Consider the following 17465-nt stretch of genomic DNA (forward strand, 5'->3'; position numbering starts at 1 on the left):
CTTGCCGTTTGAATTTTCCCCATTCAGCTCAATGGGGAAAATGTATTCTATTCACTAATAAATTAATGGCCATATATGGAGATCTCCGTGTCAGTCCTGATCCCTCTTATGCCCATATATGGAGATCCCTGATGTTGCCCATCAATATTAAGCCCATATCTTGGAAAGCCCATATATGGACATACTGTGTCAGTCTATGACGTCAGACATCGATGATGTCAGCTATCTCCATATTTGGATAAAGTCAAAATTGTAATTAAAGAATACATTAAAAATATATACATTTTAATAAATGAAACTATATATAGCCTATATATAACGTATCTCTTAGCAAAATGCAAAATGCAGAACCGTCACAACCTCCGTCCGTGTCTGTCGTCCAGTCGTCTGTCCGGACGGGTAACGCCCGACACTGTGGTTCCCCTGACACGTCACTGTGACATCACAGGTGACATCACAGTGATGTCAGATACTCAGAACAGGGATCTCCATATATGGGCATAAACAGGTGACATCACAGTGATGTCAGATACTCAGAGAAGGGATATCCATGGATGGGCATAAAAGGGATTCTGTTAGGATCTCCATATATGGGAATAGAAGGGATTGTATCCCAGATGATGCCCTGTTAGGAGAATCACACTAACAGTATCTATATTATGGCCAAGACAGATGGCGCAACCTCGCCTTTGTGTCTTTTACTGGTATTAGATATTGTGATGTCATGTGAAGCATGACAACGAAGCTTCACTTTTACGTTCGTGCAAAAGTTTACAAAAAGCAGGTTCACTTTGCTGGCAAAAAGGTCTCGGACCAACATCAATAGTGTGCCACTGTTGCCTATAGCAAGCACACAAATAATAATAATAACTAGAGAAAAAGTGGCGGAAAATAATAATAATGAGAAAGTACAATATCAATGAGTGGCCTTTGCCACTGCGTGGCTTGGCCACTAATAATAATATGCTTTATTTATAGAAAACCTTATATAAATAAAAGTTCTTCACGCCTATCAAGAAACAAATACTGGCGTCGTCACACGATCAAACAATAAAACAAACCAAAAACATTTAACCCATGTCTGATGTTGACCCACAACCTGTGATCCAATCCTTCCCCTTGTGTCTGTTTCCTGCATGCCTCTTCTTCCCAATGCCGCCCCCCCCCCCCTCTCAGGGGCGTCACAAGGGGGGGGGGGGGGGGGGGAAGTGGGACTGAGTTACTTGGGCTTAAGGTGGTTGGGCCTTAATTATTTTATACTTTAGCTCACAGCGCGGCACCGAGTGCTGCGCTGCGAGCTTGTAGATCTGCTATTTTTGAAAAGTCATGAAAATGTGTGCAAATCTTTGAATATATGTATTTTTTAAGCGAACATTTGTAACTCAAATGTTGCTTCTGCGGGGGTCCCTGTAACTAAATATTTTGAGATGGGGGTCCGTGGCCAAATACGTATCATTTTGGGGGTCCTTCACATGAAAAAGTTTGAGCACCACTGACATAGAAACATAGGTTTAAAAAAAAAAACTTGCACAAATTTTCACGATTTTTCAAAAATAGCAGATCTACAAGCTGGCAGCGTGGCACTCGCTTGTATATCTGCTATTTTTCAATAGTTAAAGCACAAATTAATGCTTAATAATGTGTTCCCCTTTGAAGAACATTCATGGGGGGCCCCGCAGTGAATCCTTGTACCCAGGGCCCAGAATTTGGTGCGACACCCCTCCTCTCCTCTCCTCTCCTCTCCTCTCCTCTCCTCTCCTCTCCTCTCCTCTCAACCTTCTGCTATCTGTCTCCATAATGAAAACACGCTATGGAGAAGGAACCGCCCACGCCCACCTCAAAAACAACAACACACAAATCTAATTGGACCATTGTACTGTACCATAAAGCTGTCCCTGACAGCATAATGTAGTGTACACACAACCCCGGGCTTTTGATGTTAAAAGAGGATGCATGGTGGGGGATGTATGAAGTTGTAGCGTACATCACTGTGGTTATCAACCCCCGGTGCTCCTCCAGCCACAGACCCTTGATTGAATTCACGCCCACGACATCTCCAGGGGCCCCGGTCAGTCCCGTCTGTAAAAAAATAAAAAGAAACATCCAGCATATGCTGAAACTGTCCCCTATTACAGTGGTTCTCAAACTGGGGTTCGGGACCCCCAGAGGGGTCCCCAAATTATTTTGGGGGGGTCCCCAGATGTTTAGCTAAATGTTAACATTGTTTTCTCACTCAACAGTAAACAGACCAACATACAGTATAAGTGTATACAGGGTATCTGCACATTTATAAAGTGACAATTTAGTGACTTTAAAGACACATTTTTAGTACCTCTGGTCAAACATTTGTCAAATTGTCAAATATTAGAGGCTGAAATTGTGAAAAGAACCACTGCCCTATTATACCACTGTTTCCCAAAAAGTGGTGTCACGACTCGAGTGAAGAAATCACATTTTCTTTTCATAAAAAACTTTATTAAAAAAATCTAAAGATATTCCCCTCTCCAAAACATATTAGAAGAATTTTATACATTTTCAAACAAACAAACAAACAAACAAATCTAATAAATTCTATAAATACAAATAATAACAATTAAGAAGTAATGAAAATAGGTCAACTACAAACTCGCAACATGGCACGGAGAGAGCGCTGTGCGCTTGTAGATCTGCTGTTTTCACTAGTGTGGGTCCAGGGCAAACGTCTAATCTCTCTTTCGGGTCTCGACCTGAAAGGTTTGGGAACCACTGCCCCATATTAATGTGTCGTTGCTTTTCACAAAGACCTGATTTCTGACATTGTCTCATCAGGAAAGACGGCGTCACACTTGCATGTGTGGATTCTCCTGTACTGCCCCGTTTCTCTCTTTGTGGGGGAGGTATGAGTATTAAATCGACTGTTATCTCGATGCTATGGTGTTGACATCGGGCCCAGCACCGGTGAATTGCATCGTTGCCTCAATTAGCCGCCGCAGATCCGGTGTCAGTGCCTTGAGGACACGGCGGCGATGTGATACCCAGAAGCCTCTAGACTCCCGTCACTTACCTGGTGGCCCTGCCTGCGTGTCTCTGCGTATCGCATGCCTGCGACGCACGCACGTGCGCTCACGCGCACGGCTCTTTTTACACGGCTTCGGCAGAAACGGAGCCTCAGGGGCCTCCACAGGTCTGTCCCCCCCCCCCGCCACCCCGCCCCGCCCCCTCCGCCCCCAGGATGGGGGGAATATGCTCCCTGGTCCATAACTACGGCCAGGCGTGACACGGCGGAGGAATAAGTTACACCTGATGTGATGTCAGAGCTTCTTTCTGTGGAACCGAATAGTTACAGCTTGCCTGAGCCCGGGGTTTTGAAGATAAAGGGATAGTTCACCCGCAAAATGAGTTTTAGTTTTTGTCGCATTTGTAAGACAATAATTTGAGGACTCTTTGTGTCTCCATATAGAGAACAAAGCAGGCTCTTTGTGTCTCCATGGGGAACCATTGCTGGTCATCAAATTATTGGCTTAGGAATGTGACAAAAACTAAAATATATGCATGAATTCAAGTCTCCATGGGGTGAGTAATCGATAAACCCCAGCATCCGTATTCGCGGGGAAAGCTTTTGCGAGGAAATAGCAGATCGACAAGCATCGTGCCCCCACACACAACAACAGAAAACAGAAAACACAGTAGTGCAGAGAGAGAGAGAGAGAGAGCCCTGAGGGAGTCCGGTCAACCACCTAGGGTTTAAATGCTTAAGGAGCATTCTGGTGGTGGATCTGGGTAGCTGGAGGGGCTTGTATCTCCTACCTCAGAGGAGGCAACGCCTGCAGGGGTGGTGGTGGTGGTGGGGTTGTATAGGGGGTTGCATCCACCCCGCTACCCCCTAGCCACACACTGCTCCAACCGCCATCTGATGTGAGGTAACATGTGAGGGCGAGCCTCCATCTGTCCACGGTATACGCTGGCAGAAGGTGCAGCTAATGAGCCTTGATTTGCTGCTGCACCTGCCTCCAATCTGTGGGGGGGGGGGGGACCAGTGTGTGTGTGCATATACTACTACACTACAGTATGTGAACATACATGTGTAAGCCTGTGCGTGCGTGTGTGCGTGTGTGCGTGTGTGTGTGTGTGTGTGTGTGTGTGTACTGTGTGAGCAGTGGGCCTATATTGTGTATATGTGTATGATCTGTACGTGGAAACTCTTGAGCATGTTGGGTTTCGGAAAGGGGTGTTCGAAATGCAGTTTTCACGCACAGAAACACGTGTATTTGTGTGTGTGTGTGTGTGTGTGTGCGTGCGTGTGTGAGTGTGCACAAGTGTGTGAGTGTGTGTGTGTGTGTGTGTGTGTGTGTCAGGGTGCTCTCTCTCTCTCTCTCTCCAGCGCTCTCTCTCTCTCTCTCTCTCTCTCCCCCTCAAGGTATAATCATTGGTTAGCTTGCATGGGAGAGCCTGCAGGTTGAAGGGTCCTGGGAATTCATTAAGCGCTAGGTGAGGTTTTGGGTGAAGAAGACCTCCTGACCCCCCCCCCCCCTCCCCCCCTTCACATTACCAAAAAAAAAAAGAGTGCAACATTCAAATCCAGCTCTGTGCTGTGTGTGTGTGTGTGTGTGTGTGTGTGTGTGTGTGTGTGTGTGTGTGTGTGTGTGTGTGTGTGTGTGTGTGTGTGTGCGCGCGCCTCATGTGGTGCTGTACACACCACTGATTCTCAACCTGTGGGCCTGGGGCCCCACTGGTGGGCCCTGAGGATGGTGCAAGTGGTGGGCCCCTAAATATGTGGCAAAACACTACAATTTCAATGATAAAGTATATAAAAAAGATCATGCCCAAGTGGTGCTATTTATGAGATGATTTCATGAAGCGTCCCGCGAAGCTTAGCCGATGAGCCAAGTGTGGGACATACGTACATACAAAGCCATATGTATTGATGTATTACCTTGCTTATTGTAAGTCGCTCTGGATCAAGAGCGTCTGCTAAATGCCTAAATTATAATTTCTATAGGAGCGGTCCCGGGAACCTATGCTCTAAAGTAGCCTGATATTGCATCGCAGGTTCGAGTCCCATTCCGGACGATCTTTACTGCCTGTATCTCCCTCTCCCTGTTTCCTGTCTATCTGACACTTTCCACTATAAATAAAGGCAGAACAATAAAGAAAAAGACCACCAAAATAATATTCTTTTCATTCATGGAAAAGTGAGTTTTCATTGTGATACTGCAGTTGGTTGCATTGATCAAAACCGGAACACAATTGCTTGATTGATCATTGAAATAACCACCCATCTAAACATTGAACCCGGCAGTCTGTCGGCTGCTGGGTTAAGTGGTCTGATGGGTGGGCCCTGCAACACTTCTGAGATGATCAAGTGGGCCCTGTTGCAAAAGATTGAGAACCAATGCTGTACAGCAGGGGTCTTCAACAGGGGGTCCGGGACCCCTAGGGGGTCCTCAGAGTTACTACAGGGGGTCCTCCAAATCTTTGAGTAATAGAAGAAAAAAAAGTCTTCTTTTTTATAAGAACCACTTGAACCCTAGTGTCCTTATTCTGAGAACTTTATCCAAAAAATAGCAGATCTACAAGCTCACAACGCCTCGCTTTGCTATTTTAAGAGGTTTGGTGTAGAGGGGAAAAAGAGCAGACTAAGTACATAGTGAAAGGTCAACTTTATTAAGTATTGACAGTTCAAGTGGTTAAATATCTGAAAACACAAATTGATATGAATTCAAAATAGACTGATGATTGTACTGTCAAACAATGAAACTTTATGGAATCTCTGAAAAGGTCCCTGCTTCATCTATCTCTCAACTAAAGGGTCCTTGGCCTGAAAACGTTGAAGACCCCCTGCTGTACACTGCTGTACCGTATACACTCTGGAGAGTGTAGATATGGACCTGCAAGGATCTATTCCTACACTCACAGAGTTCTATTTACGCTCAATGTTCTTGCAGTGTGTTCATTCACATTCTCATGGCTCTTATGCCATTAAACACTTATATTTTTGTGGTTCTGCTTGAGCGGTTTTCACAGCCAAGATGGATCATTACAGCCTGGTTTGGAATGAATGCATGGTTTCATCAAGGTTCTGCAAGAAGTCTACTTCCAGAAAACAGCAACTGTTTTATATACCGTATATTATACGCTACGCAGCCCTCACATGAGTTACATCTACAGTTCGGGAAACTACATAGCCCTCACACCTACGGCGTACCGCCAATCCGAATGATATGCCCATATATGGAGATCTCTGTATCTGTCAGTCCATGTACCTTTTACTGTATGTCCATACATGGAGATCCTTGATGTCATCAGTATATCCCCATATATGGGCTTGGTGATATGTCCATATATGGAGATCTCTGTAACTGTCAGTCCATGTCACTTTTACGCCCATAGATGGGCATGCCACTTTTGTGCCCATACATGGAGCTGACTGATTTATTCGCGTCTGATGCCATGATGATGACACATTGGGGATAGCCAACACACTCCATATTTGGAGCGTAGCTGCATGCATTGGGAACTCCTTATATGGTTATGGCTGAGTCATGGTGACATGGGCGTGACGTCAGATGTCCGAGCCAATTTTAATATGGGATGTGTGTACGTTTGTGTGTGTGTGTGTGTGTGTGTGTGCGTGTGTGTGTGTGTGTGTGTGTGTGTGTGTGTGTGTGTGTGTGTATGGGGATATAGTGCTGGTCAGTTGTAACGTCAAAACAAGACCCTTTTATGGGGTGTGGTGGTGTTCCCCCTTGCAGATGGTGTGAGAGGGAGGCGTAGCGTAGCGTACCATCCGTCCACATGTTAAATGCAGCATGTTTATCCCCCTACTCTGTTCCCTGTCACAGATACCATTTGACACAAGAGCTCTTCAGGGGCCAGTTATTCCAGGCCATTGAATCCAGATCAAAACGACACTGGGCGTTTGTGCGCGTGCTTATGTGTGTGCGTGCGTGCGTGCGTGCGTGCGTGCGTGCATGCGTGTTTCTGTGTGTGTGTGTGTGTGTGTGTGTGTGTGTGTGTGTGTGTGTGTGTGTGTGTGTGTGTGTGTGTGTGTGTGTGTGTGTGTTGCCATACTTGTGAGGGCCAAATGTGAAGTAGAATTTGAGGAATATACATTGTGAGGACAATTTTCCTGATCCCCAGAAGATAAATGGTTGTTTTATGGAGAGAAAACATGTTTAGAGAGGAAAAGATTCAGGTCAGGGTTAGGATTGGACATTTAGGTCAGTGGATCTCAAACGTTGACATTTGAAGGTCTCCCCTTAACTTTGACAGTGTACAAAATGGAACCAAATGGACCCCGTTATTGTATACTGTCAAAGTTACAGACTTGTAAGGTCAGTTTAGAGGTTCCATTTGGTTCCATTTGTACACTGTCTAAGTTACAGACGGGTCAGTTTAGACCAATGGAACCCAGAGGGTACCTGCATGAAATCCACTTTGAGAAGCACTGATTTGGTTGTTAGGGGTTCTAGGGGTTGCATGGGTTTTGTAGTTGTGCCTGATTTATATTTAGTTGTGCGCCAGTGTTGCACATAAGAAATTGTGGATCTAAGCTTGTAGATCGTCTATTTTCGGCTTTAGGGCCAAGGTCAAAAGTGGCTGAAATCACTGTCCTAAAATGTTTATGTCCTATCAAGCATATCGTCGTTGTCGGGTGGAAACCTTGTATGTCCAAAAGCGTTCATTTAGTATTTATCATTTGAATAATGAACTAAACTAGTGAAAACAGCCGATCTACAAGCACACAACGCCTCGCGGTGCGAGGCGTTGTGTGCTTGTAGATCGGCTGTTTTCACTACTTTTGTGTGACGGCTTTGTATGATGAAGCAGGGCTTTACTTTGCGGAAAAAAAACATACAAATTTGAAACTTATACAAGATACGGGGTTTCCGCCCGACAACAACGATATAGTAGTACAGAACTGTGTGCTGTGTGTATGCGTGTGCACATCCGTGCGCGTCTGTTTGAGAGAGATTTAGTGTTCCGCTCCCCCCCCCCCCCGCACACACACACAAACAATCGTTCCCCTCGTCGCTTCTGGTATTTAAGACGGAAGACAAATCCTCACCACAAGTCCACATTATATCCCACAAATATGGGCAAGCTTTCTAGAAGCCATTCGGCTGCATGGCGTCCTCCTGTTTCACATCACAGTCATTAGACTGTGTGACATGTAAACCAGCTTGGGAAAAAAGAGGGAGGGGTGGATGGTATAGGACGGAGAATGAGGGGTTGTGGGGGGGAGGTACCCACTTGAGCCCCTTAGCCATTAGTGCGTTCGGGGGCTTGGAATTAGTGTGTGTGCGTGTGTGTGTGTGTGTGTGTGTGTATGTGTGCGTGCGTGCGAGCGCTTGTGCGCGTGTGTGTGTGTGCATGTTGGGGAGGAAGCCGCTCTGTTGTTCTTTCTGTGTAAGAATTTCTCAAAAACCCAGAACCGGCACCCTAAAGACTAGCCCCCTATATGTGCTAGTGACCCCCCATCGCTGGGGGAGCCTTTTCCTGCATGCAACATGAATAATCCACGGGGTGATGTCATCACCCACAAAAGCTGCAGTGCCAGTCCCGATTATTTTCAAATTAGCTGCTCCATTCAGGGAGGAATTCTATGCGAGGGCCCAAATTAAGAGTTTGCATGTTAATGACCGACTTGAGCGATACACTTAACGTCCCCGATATGTTTAGTTTGGAATGCGTGCTAAAAACTATATGTTGGTCCATTTCAGATATTTTTGGCGCCACTGCTGTATTTCTAGCACTACTTTACAGTATAGTATATTAGAGGTAACAAAATAATAGTAATATGCAAACAATAGTAATAATACTGTACAAATCAAGATAGTTGTTGAAATTGTGAGTTTTATCACTGACCAGGGCCCATAACCAGCGTATTCATTCTGATTTGGAAGGAGAAACTTGGACGGATACTCAGGTTTGCAACCCCAATTACTGCTAATGGTGCAGATTTTTACAATTCCTTCTTAAGCCGTTCATCCTCTCTCTTGGCTTTTGTTCTCTCTTTTCCAACATTGTCATCATGGAAATCAGTTATTTGCAACGTTTAACGTAGAATAATTTTGGCTTTTAAGCTACAGATTAAGTTATTATGTCATATGCCATACAGCAGTGGTTCTCAAACTTGGGGTCGGGACCCCAAGTGGGCTCCCCAAATTATTTTGTGGGGTCCCCAGATGATTATCTTAATGTAAAATAAATGTCTCACTCAACGGTAAACAAACCTACATAAGTGTATACAGGGTATCTGCACATTTATAAAGTGTCAATTTATGGACTTTCAAGAATGTTTTAATACCAAACTGGCCAAAATGTCAAATTTGAAGTAAGCAAGAGGCGAACATTGTGAAAATAGCAGATCTACATGCTCACAAGAGCATGTAGATCTGCTATTTTCACAATATTTACCGGTATCTGTGGAACCGAGTCACATTAAATGTAATACCTACAATTCCAAGTGCTTGTCAGGGTGGGGGTCCCCAGTTCATATATGTTTATTTTGGGGGTCACAGCCTAAAAAAGTTTGAGAACCCCTCCTATACAGTATAGTCACGCTGTAACCTGGCCTGGATGCGAAGAGTGCCAGCTAAATGCCTAAAAATATCAATGTAAATATAACTTTTATGACCTGTAAAGTGAAGCGCTATGCCCTGCAGTAGGCCTATACGCTGTAACGTCAGCCTTTATTAATCATGTGGGGGTTGCAGCTCCATCTTTGCCCCGAAGACACTTTAAGTTGCATTTTAATCTCAGCTCATCTCCCTTTGCAGAAAAAAAGAGACATCAAATCTGAGTGCTGTTATGACTTCATGGCTTCATCACCAAATAAATCAAGCGTCGCAAGATAATTCTGAGACCTCTGTTGAAATTACGAGCCAGTTCCATGGGAAAAGGGTTTACGCTGTGAATCTGAGAATGCTGGCCGTCCCATCGGGCTCATTTGTTTACTTTCAAATTCCCTCTTTTGTGGGTTTGGAATTGGAGCAATGTTTGTGCTTGCTTTGGCCAAGGGGGAATGACTTGTGCCTCTTTGGTTTTAGGAGCATGGATACTGCCCTCTACTGGCGCAAAGGGGCGAAGACCCGGCTTGTCATCACCAATACAAAATGACAAAACAATTACTGCAATACAAAACCACCACTGTGTGCAACTGAATACACATCATGAAATGTGCATAGGAATAATTATCTCATTTTACATGTAGTCAATGCCCGTTGTCACTGCTGAGGTAGAATTCCACACTTTGTTCTTTCCACATTGTTCCGTCAAATTGAAATTGCCCTCAAAGTAGGCTACTGTGTGTGTGTGTGTGTGTGTGTGTGTGTGTGTGTGTGTGTGTGTGTGTGTGTGTGTGTGTGTGTGTGTGTGTGTGTGTGTGTGTGTGTGTGTGTGTGTGTGTGTGTGTGTGTGTGTGTGTGTGTGTGTGTGTGTTTATGTGCGTGCGTGCGTGCGTTTGTTTGTGTGTGCATGCATGCGTGAGTCTGTGTGCGTGAGTGTGTGTGTTTATGCAATGCAACACCCAAGACAAAACAGCGCCCACGTACTTGCAAACAAAAAAAAAGCTTCTTCCTGTGAAAAAAAAAAGAAGCCATCCTTCCCTGACTCCGGATGCATAACACCACAATTGCCGGAGCAGTTTTTAACCAAGCGGACCATCATGGCCTTTACCAGGTAATTGTACCACAGCTTTTAATGACCAGCGCAAATCATTCATTACTGAAAAGCAAGTGCAACTCCCATATGTTTTCTTTGCCTTGTCCCTCTAGTGTATAATGGTGCTCCATCCTCGTAGCTGACGTGGGTCAGATCCTCAGGCAGGTGTTTGGTAAAATGGAGGCAGATGGGCCGGGGTATGCCAGTGTGCTGCTGAATCTGTGAACTTCTCTCTCCCCACAGTTTCAAGCAAGCTGCACCGATGGGCCCTTGAATTATTACCGGGGCCCCCCATTCATAATTAGCCCAAGCCTGGTGGGGACCAAAGCTCCACTAATGACGCCTTTGTTGCGGCTGATCTATGCACAATCAACAAGAGAAAACGTATGACTGGGAAAAGCAGTCCCTCATTGAGCGATAACGTGCCTTTAGGGCAGCCACTCTAAAACAATCGCACGGTTTCAATGCTCCCCTCGTTAAAGATGAGTGTTTCACATGGTGTATGTGCGTGTATTGTGGGGAGGGGGGAGTTGGGTGTATATTATGCGTGCATGTGTCAAGAGAGGGGTTTTCATACTCAAGTGTGAGTGTGTGTATGTGTGTGTGTGTGTGTGTGTGTGTGTGTGTGTGTGTGTGTCTGTGTGCGTGTGTGTGCATGTGTGTGCGTGAGAAATCTGAGAATGATGCTTGTAGCTCTTTAAAACCCAAATTCCCACAGGTCACCGGCAGTTTGGTTTCACAGGGCAAACTGAAGTTATTCTGTCTTTCCAAAGATTGATTTTCGGCAGCCTTGAAAAAAAGGCCCTTTTTAGTTTTTAATTCCACTATGCTGCCGGGCTATCAATGTGTCTTAATCGTGCACCATCAGAACAGATCAGTTAAGAGTCACGTTTAATTAGATTTTCCACACATTAATTCCAACAAAAATTCGAACATATTAAAACATTCAATTAAATCGTATCCATACTGCACCAGAAATGCAGTTTGGATTTTAGTTTTACATTATAGTATGAAGAGTTCATTTGCATTGTTATTGACGCGATTGTTTTTACATGCAACTTTTAACATAGTCTTTCCTACACTAAATATATTTTTGGAACTACATTAATAATTTATCAGTTTCCTTCCTGCCTTATCTCTGATTCGATAGGATTGGGCCAAAGACTGCAGTCATCTTGCATTAGAATTCAATCTATTTTGCATAATAGATCATACATAACTAAAGATCAACAGTCATAGGCCACTATACTGGCAAGCTCAATGCTTAAGGGTAAAAATATGTCTATAGACATAAGACGTGTCAGAAATTAATTAGTCCATAGCTAATTATTTTTAATAGATTATTTCAGTACCTACCGTATACTTGTAACCCAAATCAGTTTTAGATAGTTTAGAACTCATATTGCCAATTGTTTTCAACTGATAAAGTTAGTCACCATAAAACATCACATACAAAATGTTGTGTCTACTGGATGTTTGGGGTAATTTTAATTATTTATCATTATTGGGCAGATTTGTTTTATTTTGATGCAGTAGAAAGCCAAGAAACTAAGTGAAGAGGACATGTAGCCAGCCAGATTACCTTCTTCCACAATTTAAGAAAGCTAAATCCGGACGTTTAGGCTCCAGTGTAGTCTGGCAGTGCATCGTGGGTTCGAGTCCCGTTCCCAACAAACTTTACTGCATGTCTCCACTAGAAGCTGTAAATAAAGGCATAAAAAGCCCCAAAAATATCTAAAGAAATCACACCTGTGTGAAGTAAACAGTGCTGCTGCTGATGATGATGCTGCTGCTGATGATGATGATAGACCCACATGGGTCTATCAAGTTCTGAGAAGACTGAGTAGAATGATGATTCCTTAAATCATGGCTCCTTCTCCCCCCTTCGTCACTGCAGTTCATCTCCTTTAAGGGAAAGGAAGAGGAGAGCAGAGTTAAGACAAGAAAATAAAGGAGGAAAAGGAGAAAATAAAGGAGGAGAAGAAGGGATCAGGGAACGATTCAGAATGTTTCTGTGTGTTAATGAACATGCCAGTGTATATCCTGCGGCGGCCGAACAGTTTATACAGTAATATACTATTACTAGAGGTTCAGTTTATACAGTAATATACTATTACTAGAGGTTCAGTTTATACAGTAATATACTATCACTAGAGGTTCAGGCCACTACGCAGCCCTCACCGATCCGACTGATATGCATACGGAGATCTCTGTATCTGTCAGTCCTTCTCCCATTTACAGTATGCCCAATATGGGCATGCTGATTTGTTGACTGACACTATGACGACACATTGAGGTTTGACAAAACACTCCATTCTTATGTGGTTATGGCTAAGTCATGGTAAGCATAATATACTGTACACAGTTACACATGCATGTACGCCCACGCGCGGACATACACACACACACACACACACACACACACACACACACACACACACACACACACACACACACACACACACACACACACACACACACACACACACACAAACAATATACATAAACACCGGTGTCCTTTCCATTTACAGTCTCTCACACATAAGGAGCATGGCACTTTATTGGACCCTGTAGGACACAATTATGTCATTTAATTCATTCAAGGGACACACTTGAGCATCCTCCATTGAAGGAGACAGGCTTTCTTGGCAGCTTGCTCCATCTCCTCCACCACTGGGACGGAAGGCGACAGAGCAGCGTGAACATCTGCTTCTGGTTCACCGAGGTAAGGAGGAAACGATGGATGGGGGGGATTTCTGGACTTTTTAGAATGTAACTGACTTGCTACTCTTCTCTTGCTGCACCGTGTCGGACCTCTGAACCCACGGCTTATGGAATATGGATATAATGGGCCATCCACGAAGCACTATAACTGTGAGTATAAAGAAATCGTATTAAACTTAGATATTGTTCTTCTGTATAACTCAAAGATGACAGAGTCCACACCGCAACCATCATGGCAACAGTGGTGAACAATAAATACTAAAATCGTATATAGTGCTTTGGTGTGGATGGCCCTTAAATCTCCCTTTTCCCACATGGAATTCATAACATTTTATGGACAGAAAATATAGTCGACAGTCATTCACACATTGGCTTTTAATGGAGAACTTCTGTATGGCGTCTGATCCCGCTTTAGATGACTGTTATTGATACTGTATATATTATGTAATGCCGGTGCAGGTGTCTGAAGCACGCAAGATTAGGTCTGGTGATGATAAAATTCTCACATGAACAAAGACCCTGCCCAGAACGCGGTCAGGGCGAAAATATTGTTTTATTCTTTGAGACACACACGTGTGGTCATAATTGCCATTGCCTTGGAGGTACAAACGTACTTACTTAATCCTCTTCCTCCTCTTCCTGGTGGAACATAAGCAGGGGTGTCAATTGGGTATGGCAGGGGTATGCAGCTGCCATAACCTGGGTCCAGGGGAGGGAAATAAAAGTTACTTAAATAAATCCATGAATGTCTCTTTGTCTTTCTGTGCTGGTTATTATGTTGTTAAATTACAGTAAAATAACTACAAATGCAAAATTTAACAAAATGGTCACTTTAACAAGGTATTATAATTATAATCTCCACACTTGAATTCTCCCCATCTTGACAAAATGGTATATTCCCAGGTTCCACCATGCAGGTCAGCTGCACAGGTGCAATGCATTATTGTTAATTGTGGCATGTATACTAACATGCCAAGTTTAGCTGCACTTGAACAACCGTTCCAGGCCACCATATCCAGCCCATGAAGAAACCATAGAAACCTGGGGGAAAAGCGGACAAAACCCGATACCATCTTTGCCATACCCTAGCTTTTGCTGAACTGACGCCGCTGAACATAAGGCTGTGACTATCTGCATCCATCTGGTCCTACTCCTATCCTGTGTAGCATGTTGTGCCTCGCACCATCTTCAGTTCCGAGGTCACAGTTCTTCGCTAGGTTGTTTTTGGCCTCCCTTGTTTCCTCTTTCCAGGTGGGGTCCATCTCAGGGCTACTTTTGGGATGCAGTTCTGGGCCATTCGGAGGACAAGTCTGAGCCATCTGAGCCCTCTGTGTTTTATTTCCAGCACTACATTGCGACAGTTTGTTTTTCTGTACAGGTCCTCATTTGAGATCTTGTGAGACAGATCGTATCCATTATAGGCAGTCTCATTTACACCTTTTTTCTACATAGTTTTGTATGTGGTGTCATGTCTGTAATTATCTGTAGTTTCCTTTTCCAGAAGGTGGCTGGTATTGCTTTGTGTTTGTGGGTTAATTCAATGAAGGCAGTGGCATAAATCATTACAGTTGCATAAACATGTCATGTTCCTGGTCAGTTTTTGATTGACTTGTTAGCAGATTTGAACCGGCGGTAACACATAAGCTGTCGTGTGTTTACATTTTAACTCGCTATATTCAGTTACTGTCTGAGCCAAAGGGCTACATTCTTTCAGGAAAGTTTAGATTTTATTACTGGAGTAAATATAGTTTAGTTTTATATTTATTATATTTCAGCTAAAGCTGCAATACATAAATGTCCATGTCCTACACAGGATCCAAATCCAGCTCTCCCGCACAGGAATCAGGAGTGCGTCGATATTTCGACATAACATTTGTTCGATGCGGTGAAATGCTAACCTGCCGACGCTGGTGAATGCTAACCTGGTGAATGTTAACCACTATGCCTAAACCTAAACCAAACCCTAACCTCAGTAAAACTATGCCTAAACCTAACCCTAAAACCTAACCCTAACCCTTAGTCGAACTAATGACACATAGAAATAGCGAGAATCGCCCACAGGGGACCACATTTCTACCGCTCTTCCAAGAGTGAATCCCCACTTGTCCAGGCGCAGCTATTGCACATATGAGCTTCAGGCAGTATTGTCAACCAGTAGTGTCAGTCCTGCCTCAGTGGTTTTCAAAGTGGGTCCCCCAGCCGAGGTCCCAGGGGCTTCCTTAGCTCTGGTCCATAAAGTTAGAAGGAGTTCTCTTCTAACGCTATGAACCAGATCTAGGGCTTCCCCAGTCAAATGAGTAGTTTCATTTAAAGGAGCACTTCAGCCATTTTAAAACGTATATTTGTATAATTGTTCCTAACTAATTTCTGTCTTCTCACTCTGTGTGGCATTGGTGGGCTGCGGACAGTTCAGAAACATGTCTACCAGTGCAGTGACATCATATATGGGGATTCCAAGCAAATAGGATTGCCTTCCTGGAAAGTTAGCATCCTGAAATATAACCCATTATTGGGGGCTGGGGGCATGTTCTCTTCTCCGCATCATCAGTGCCCATACCCTAGTTGGGGTTGGCAAAAAAAAAAAAAAAAAAAAAAAGCAGTAGGGCCTAATCCTGATCTCTATACTGCCTCCCCCTGTCAAAAGTAAATGAACTGGTTGGAATAACGTGTTCCTTCCACACCCTGTCAGGTGAAAAGAAGTGGCCTGCTCACTCCCTCATGCACTGAAGGAAGCATGAGCTCAGTTCGGGGCTCTACTCAGGTTGGCAGAGGGAGAGTTGTGCCCAGGATTACAGCTTAACAATAATTGGCACTGGGTGAAAAATGGGTTACAAAATCGTGGGATAAAAAAAAAGAGTGAGGTGCTCCTTACACTATAATTCAATTCACACAATTGCAATGTTTGCTGTGTTACATCACCAGTGTCCCTCTATTTCTCATGTGCAATTACATTTTATATAGTTAAACATTATTAAAACATCTTACCTGGGATCATGTGGAATGGGACATGGGGTACCTGCAAACCATAAGTCAAGTTGTATCCATCAGTTGAGTGACCATGAGTTTAATATACATTTGTGCTAGGGCAGTCTAGTACACTGGAAATTGTACGAAAGTATTTCTTAGTTTACACAAACATTTACACCTAAAGGACCACAATAGAACTGCCTTAGCTTGATAATGTTTTGTTAGGCTTTGACATATAGGCTATCATGTACAGTAGGCCTACACATATTGTGATATTTTTTGTCAATAAATCAATTAATAATCATTTGAAGTGAGCTAGGTCCATGCCATAGAATAGATTAATGAAAGTCAATTAAGGGGTCCTTTTCACAGCAGCCATTTGTGGAAAGCCTGGTGTCGAGGTGAGGATAATTAAATAGTAGTGTAATGTCATTTCCTTGTTTCCTTTCCTTCACAAGTGTGTTACAATGATAGATATAGTCCAGTCATTTTAGGCCAAAATTTGTCCAAACCTGGAACAAATTGCAATAGTAGCAAACTCAACTGATTCTGTATCCTCATTATGTCCTTAGTGAGGGAAAAAAAGTCCCAAGAAATCCCACCGGGGCAAAGTTTTGAAAACGACCTATCTACCTTCACTTACTATACACTACAATCAACCACCTCTCGCCCATATTTGGTCATATAGTACGCATTGCCTCATTGCCTCCCGTACATATAAGCCTAAAAAGGCCCCTTTCCCGTACTATTCAGCCGAGAATCTCCCCCATTCATAAAGAATCAAAAAAAAGCCGAGCAGCCAATCAAATGGCTGGCCGTCATCCACGTTGGTTTGGACTATAATAATAATAATAATAAAATGGCCTGGGACTGTATTTTTATGGCACTTTTATAGTGTTTTTCCAAGTGCTCAAAGCACTATATTATTGTGCTATAATAGATGTTGACAGAATGTCTTTACACAACCTGATTCACGCTGATATCGCTTTTGTTGTTGTTTTTTTTATTATATATATATTTAACAAGGAAGTCCCGCCTACTGCAGTGCATCCGGTTTACTCCCGTTGCACTTCCTTTCACTTTCAACCATAGAGTATGCTTACACCACCGTCCCACTTGCAAAAGGCGTG

Source organism: Nannobrachium achirus (assembly GCF_963921795.1).
Source record: "Nannobrachium achirus genome assembly, chromosome: 14".
In the NCBI taxonomy this organism is placed as follows: Eukaryota; Metazoa; Chordata; class Actinopteri; order Myctophiformes; family Myctophidae; genus Nannobrachium; species Nannobrachium achirus.